At 42.7% G+C, this 6920-nt stretch overlaps 1 long non-coding RNA gene across 1 annotated transcript; it reads left to right on the forward strand.

Annotated features, from left to right (window-relative positions):
* The first annotated feature begins 207 nt into the window (after positions 1-207).
* Positions 208-2384, forward strand: LOC115579465 (uncharacterized). Its single transcript, XR_003983653.1, has 2 exons — positions 208-315; positions 1473-2384. It is a non-coding gene; the product is annotated as an uncharacterized LOC115579465 (long non-coding RNA).
* Positions 2385-6920: the final 4536 nt, after the last annotated feature.

Consider the following 6920-nt stretch of genomic DNA (forward strand, 5'->3'; position numbering starts at 1 on the left):
GCTGTATCCCGAATAACAAAGGCAGGAAAACAAAAAGGCTGGGAACAAAAAGCAAGGGCAAAAGTAAACAAGGTACAAACCAGACTGACACAAGATACAATTAAGGGGATGAAGTACAGGTGGAGAGAGGAGAAACACAGCTGAGGGGACTGAGTAGAATAAAAGCTAGGAGAGCAGGGAAGGAGCTGACAAGCCGGATAAAGCACTGGGATCAGGACTGTGCTAATAAGGCTGATGCGAAGCAGGTGTATAGGTAAAAGCAAGCTTGGGAGGAACACAGGAACACAGGGTAAAAACAGAGCACTTGGAACACAGGTGAGCAGGAAAAGGGCAGAAAAAAAGACAAAAACAGGAAAGGAAAAAACCCAAACCATTTCAGAGGCTGTGCAGAGGGACAGCTGTGCTTTGAGCTAAATACTAAAATCCGCATACTACTATGCTTGCAATGTCAACTGCGACATGCTGAAGTTTAGCAGGTGTTATAAGCCATCGACCAGTTCTTGAGAAGAAAAAACAAAAATGCCTGCTGGTGGCGCGAGAGGGAAATTCAGAATGTCACCAAAGCTAAAAGGATTCATACTCTGGTGGCTATGATTTAATGGCAATCCAACCAAAGTGTGTTGAGACAGAACAAAGTGGTTGACAAACATTGCCATATCTTATGAGCCATGCCGCTAGCAGGCTAAAGGTACTAAAGTTAAAGTACTAAAAGTAATTTTTTTTTCCCCCCTGAAAACTGTTTTGTCACACAAATAAGATACAACTTTAGTTCTTTTCATTTGATGTTAGCTGTTTGCATTCAGACGTGATATTAAGCTAAGCTAACCGCCCCCTCGCTCTTGCTCCATACTTGATGCACAGCATGAGTGGCCTCGGTCCTGCCACATGACCAATCCGATGAGCCGAGGCGACGTGCAAAAGAAATACATTCACTGTCTGTAAAGGTTTAGCCACGCTAGCTAAACCTTAACAGCAATAAGTGAACTGGCACGACTTCAATATCAGCTGAAATCTCAAGGCTCAGAGGTCTATTATTCATTAGGTTTCCTCAGTTGCAAATTGGTCTCTTTGCTGAAGTGTTCCCCACATGCCCAGACAGGCACCAGACAGCTATACTCACGCATTTTCCACAGTCCTCTGAGCACACAGATGAGTTGTCTCATATCAAAGCCACCAGCAATTTACAAAGTGTATCTCTCAGACCTCTCCAGAGAGTTAAGCATAGTCATACTCTTACAACGTGGCCCAATGCAACATGATAACTCTTAAGTGTGAGACTAAATTACTTGAACTGATAGATATTTAGAGTGTAGACATCCATAATGTTGACTTTCTTTGGTTTGATTATTTAGTCTGAAGGCACCAAAAGACAAATACCACGACTGTATGTGTCTTATCTCTTCTTAAATTTTACCGTCTGTCTCTCTGTCTCAATATCTGTATTTTTTATTTCAACTGAATATTTCTTCTAGCAAATTGCAATGCCATCCTCCCACTGCTGTCACCCCTTTTTGCCATCTATCCACAAATCAAATATGAGATTGCTTTGTTGAAGACTGTGTCAGCAAGAGGGAGGAGGAGGGATGCCACGATCCCAGGGATGGCTACAACATGTGCTGTGGGAACCACGTGCAGCTCTCCTTCAGAAAGACCAGGGACCTGCTTGTGGATTCCCAAAACAGACAGGCACCACTGACACCGCATGTCATCATCCAGGGTGAAGGAGCTGAAGGTGGAGACTGTGTTGAGTTAGCAGAAATGTACCCGGGGATGCACATGTTGCAGCAGTGGAGAGCAGAGACATTGTACAAAATAGTTCCCCATGGTTTATTCAACACAATACCGAACTGTTGTTAACATAGCATACTGTTGGATGTGTTGGTAGAGGATGCAGCACGTGAGTGAGGCAGACGGGGAGGCTGCTCTGACACTGTGCTGAGTCTGGAAACATCCACAGCACATAGGGGGGGATGGGGACTAAAGTAAAGTAAGTAAAAACCTCCCGCCCACTATGTCTACCTTAATGCAGCCGAAGATCATCAGCAGACCCACCTTTATCCCCCCCTCGGGGCGTGCTTTAAGTATTCTTTTGTGCCCGTCGGATTGTGCAACACTTCCTGTGCAAAGTGAAAGGCTGCAGAACATCTGCAGTAGAGGTAAAAAAAAAACAAAAAACAGCAGAGATGAGTAATACTATGAAGCATTCGATACATTTAGTATTTTAAATTCTCTGATTAGTAGAGCATCATTTTCTAATGAATAAAGTGTTAAACATCTGCACTTTTCACATCTGCATGCATGTTCTGAATTACCTGAAAAATCCAGCAAACTAAATTTACATTCTTAGTGGATATGAAATAATAAAACTGTTTTTGTTTTCATAATGCATATGTTATTGTTGTCTGCTGTCTGCCTTAGTCAATCCCCTCATATTGATCCAGCTGCTGCTGCAGATCACCACAACACTTGTATTCACTGAGGGTGAGGCTGAGCTAACGTCATTGTATCTTTTTTTTTTTTTTCTTCTTCTTCACCTATCATACCTGCCTGTCTGATCTTTCTGCGGCACAGTTTCCGGAAGAAGAGTCATGAGACTCTTTGCACCCTTGTAATTCAGTTACGACAAGAAAAATGCATCCACAAGTTTATGATTTTGGTAATCTTGAGAACGTTTGTTTTACTCATCGCTTACTCGGGGGTTCTTTAAAATCTGCATGATCTGCACTCAAATATGATACCCGTCCTCACCAACCTCACCAAACACGATTTAACCAAAGTATCTATGTGGCTGTGTGTGTTCACTGTGTGCAGCTGTCTCCTCAATAAAAAGCAGGAAAATTGAGAGAGGGAGGAGGTCTGCGCCACGAGAGGAATACAAAAGATGAGGCCGACCGGAAGTGCTGCGACTCTCAGCTCGGCCTGAGAGGGGCAGGAGAGAGCTAGAGATGCACACTACCTGAGGAAAGCACAGACTGTGAGGTTACTAAGGGACATGTCAGCTGTTTAGTCATACAACTCCTCTTCTTCAGGCATCGATTACACTAGCTTCACCAGGCTTCTGTAAAAACTCATATAAAATAGGTAAGAGAAGTGAATATCGGTGTGTGACTAAGTAGACAAACAAAGCTAAATCAGTATAACGCAGTGAAACTTTTCCGTGCACTGTTTCAGTATGTTGACCTCACCATGCACCTGTACTGCATCAACAAATACGTAAAGACTGCACCCTAGATGCTTTTGAGATAAAACTTTGTCCTGTGACGCACACCTTTCTCCATACTGAGGATGTCATCAACACTTTGAACAAGTCACTCACTGGTCTGGCTGTGATTCATCATATCAAGGTCTTCTCAGTAACCAAAGAGGCACAAGTAAGAACTAGATTAAAGCTATCAGCCCACTACAGTACATTACTTTCAATGGCCTGTGCCTGTGGTGTTATGCGTTTAATCTGTAATAATCACTTGAATAAAACTGTTGGGACAACTTTTATTGAGCTTTATCGGTATTTAGTCTTGAATCATTGCAGAGCGCACTGATAGTTCCTGTTTGCTTGTTGATACCAGTCAAATGTAATCGTTGCATTCCCTTGCATATAAACAAAGCCGAATTTAACTTCAAGAGGCAGGAAACAGTGAGGAGGAGTGAGCGTGTGATGGTACTGAGCGTGAGGCTTCTCCCTCTTCACATGGGGGTGTGTGACAGTTTTGGTTCGGTGGGCGGCTGGTGGGAATCGTTTTTAGCTCAGGAGCCTCGTGCTTCAGGCCGGCCCATTCCACAGCCCACACCAGGAGCCGGGGTGGGAGTGGACGGTGTGTCAGCAGTTACTCATACTACAACTTGTAGTGGTGGAGCAAAAATCAAACAGAAGCATGACTTCTGATTGTCTTTCGTCTTATTTTGTAAACCGTGGTCTGCTCCCCCCCCACCCGCGTGTTTCGTGTCCTACTACAGGCAGTGTCGTCACACTGGGCCGGTGGTGGCAGCAGTATTTGTATTAATAGTGGAGGTGTAGGAAATAAACCGTCTGGTGCTTTGGGAAATGGTTGGAGGCAAAACTGATTAGACTTATCAGTACCATAGAGGAGCGTCACAGAAGCTGAGGTAATGATCTCTTCTGCTGCAGAGGAAGTGGCATTACAGTCTCATAAAAAGAGAGAGAAGGGAGACTTTCAGCAAACTGTTTAGCAGGCTGAAAGGAAGAGTTTGGTTTAAACTCTTTATTAAAAAGTTACACAGGAAACGAAGAATGACACTGACGCTGGGGGAGGCCAGGCATCAAGCTGTGCGTTTTCCAAATCATTGAGCACACTGGTGCTGTTTCTGCAGATGTGTCAGACAAAACAACCAACGGAGTGTTTTCTTTTTTGGAATTCTCACTTGACTTTTTACTAATTGTCATACTGCATTAGTCTACCTGTACTAATGGTACTGACTCATCAGCAAATAGGCCTTCTGGTAGAGGTGAAAACTCAATAAAAACCTAGAATGACACTCAGCAGAGGACATACCTCCATCAAGGCCCACGGTCCTGTTCAATTCAATCAAGCCACTTTCTCGCTGAAACTATGGGGGCAGTACAATTAGAACATTGAAGTACAACGTGGTATACAGGACGATCCGGGGCTAGCTGGTTAGTATGCTACCTTCAGTAGACATCTCTGCAACACATTTAGATTGATTGATAGATCCCCACCAAAAGTTAATGGGGTGCATCCTTATCAGAGACGAATCTTCCATCCAAGTTTCATTCAAATCCATTCTGCAGTTTTTGTGTGAACCTGCTGACAAACCAACATATAAACATACTAGGGTAAAAATATAACCTCATTGGCAGAGGGGGGAAAAATAATACTAATCACTTGATTAAAAAAAAAAAACAATCTCAGCTCAAGGTACAAAAGGTTGTCCCTGTACATGTTGCCCTTAAAAGTTGAGATTAGATTTTTTTCAGTGTTGTAGACAAAATAATCTCACTGCAGGGTACAGTACAGTTTCCAGTTTCCAATTATCACATAAAAGCATGCAATCGAAACTCCACAACAGCCAATAACAGACCTTGTTTTCTAGCCCTGTATGTGTGAAGAATGAGGTTGTCAATCAAAAATTATGTATAGGGTACGTTTTTAAAATGACTTCGCATGCAATTTAAAAAGCATTAGAATGATTATATGAACGTAAAACAACTAATCCCCCACAGTTCAGCTTTTAAGAGATGTTTCAATTTGCACAGCATAAATACCATACCTTAATCGACTGCCACTGTCATATTGAATATTACAGTATGTTGTGAACACATATTGGCTTGTTAGAAAATACAAGTTGCAGTTTGTTTGCAGTAAAGCGGTTTAAAGAGGGGAAATGTGTCTTGACAACTCAGGAGGAGATGTTGAAAACTGCCAGATTTTTTCATGCAAGGGATCACCCAAAATAAATTGTGTAAGCCCCTTACTTGTTTTCTGTCATCATAACATAATGGAAAATTTGCTTCCTGACTGAGAAGCTGCACAGTTGTTGTATTTTCGCTGGGTTAACCCTGCCAACTTTGGGGATTTAGAAACAATGCAGCCCGATCCCTGCCGCCTTTAATATACTGTGTGAGGACATGGGGTACATCATAGGGAGTGTGCCAGGAGGCATGCTCAGTATGGGGACAGATGGGCTACAACTCCTCCAAGACATCTGTTTACTGTGAGTTATGCCATACTTGCCAGATGCTAAAATGCCAGAAGCAAAATTAGTAATGGACAACCCATAATCGCATTCATCTCTCCCATTCTGGAGGGCTGTCGCCATACACTTCGCCTCTGGACAACGGTTGATGCTTTTTCTATTCCAAATGTGTTGGACATGACGGATAAACTATGAAGTTTGTCTGCTGGTGCGTTCAGGCATAATAGTCCAAATCACCTCTATAAGTCTCCCGAACATGCCAAGCTATGTCTTAATGTACTCTCAAACCATATATCTTCGTAACATGCGGGGGTCAGAAAACCACGATGAGCTTGTTTTCGCTTGAATAAACAAATGTGTGCCAGTTCACATCACTCAGTGCTGGCAGCTATGAACTGTGACAGTTAACACTCAGGGTTATTTTCGAGTTTGTTTCTTGCAAATGGAGCCGATTTGTTCGGTGCTGTGGACTGGTTGAAGCTGCATTAAGGAAAATTTTTATTTAAACGATGAATCCATGAATGAGTAAAGTGAATGTTGAGTCCTCAGTGAATTATTGCTCTACTCTCTCCTAAGCGTTATCGTGTTTAAGTATCTTTCAGTACACTGCTTTTGTTTTACAGCCCACGGTTTACTATATAGTCTGTAGACAACCCGGAGGGGGTTCAGAGCAGCGACATTGACGTCCAAAGGGGCCAGCTGAGGTGGTTCGGGCGGCTGATAAGGATGCTTCCTTGGCATCTGCCTTTGGAGATGTTTTGGGCACAGAAGGGACAACATATCTCATCTGGCCTTGGGTATGCCTCGGGATCCCCCAGGTGGAGCTAGAAAGTGGATGGATGGATGGATGGATGGATGGATGGATGGATGGATGGATGGATAACAAGCATTGTATGAGCAAAATAAAAACACAACACCTGAGAACAAATAAATCAACGCTTTAATGTTACATAAAAAAAAACAGCAACAGAAATCACAGTCATTTGAGTGCTCAACATGCTGTTTCATATCTATTTACTGCATCTTTAAACTGTGGCAAAACCCCCGCTGTCTGCTTGTTTTTCTAGTTTAATGCTGAAATGGCCAATGATACAAAAAATAGCTCTGAAATTATGGGGCACCACTTTGTTATTCAATTTCAGACCGGAGCACAATCTCTTCTGTTACATCTATCTTGGCTGAGATTGTCTGATGTTTAATGAAAACAAATACAGTTGCAAGTCAGACTAGGGCTTCTATAAGTGGCT

This window comes from Sparus aurata, chromosome 3 (assembly GCF_900880675.1).
Source record: "Sparus aurata chromosome 3, fSpaAur1.1, whole genome shotgun sequence".
Lineage (NCBI taxonomy): Eukaryota > Metazoa > Chordata > Actinopteri > Spariformes > Sparidae > Sparus > Sparus aurata.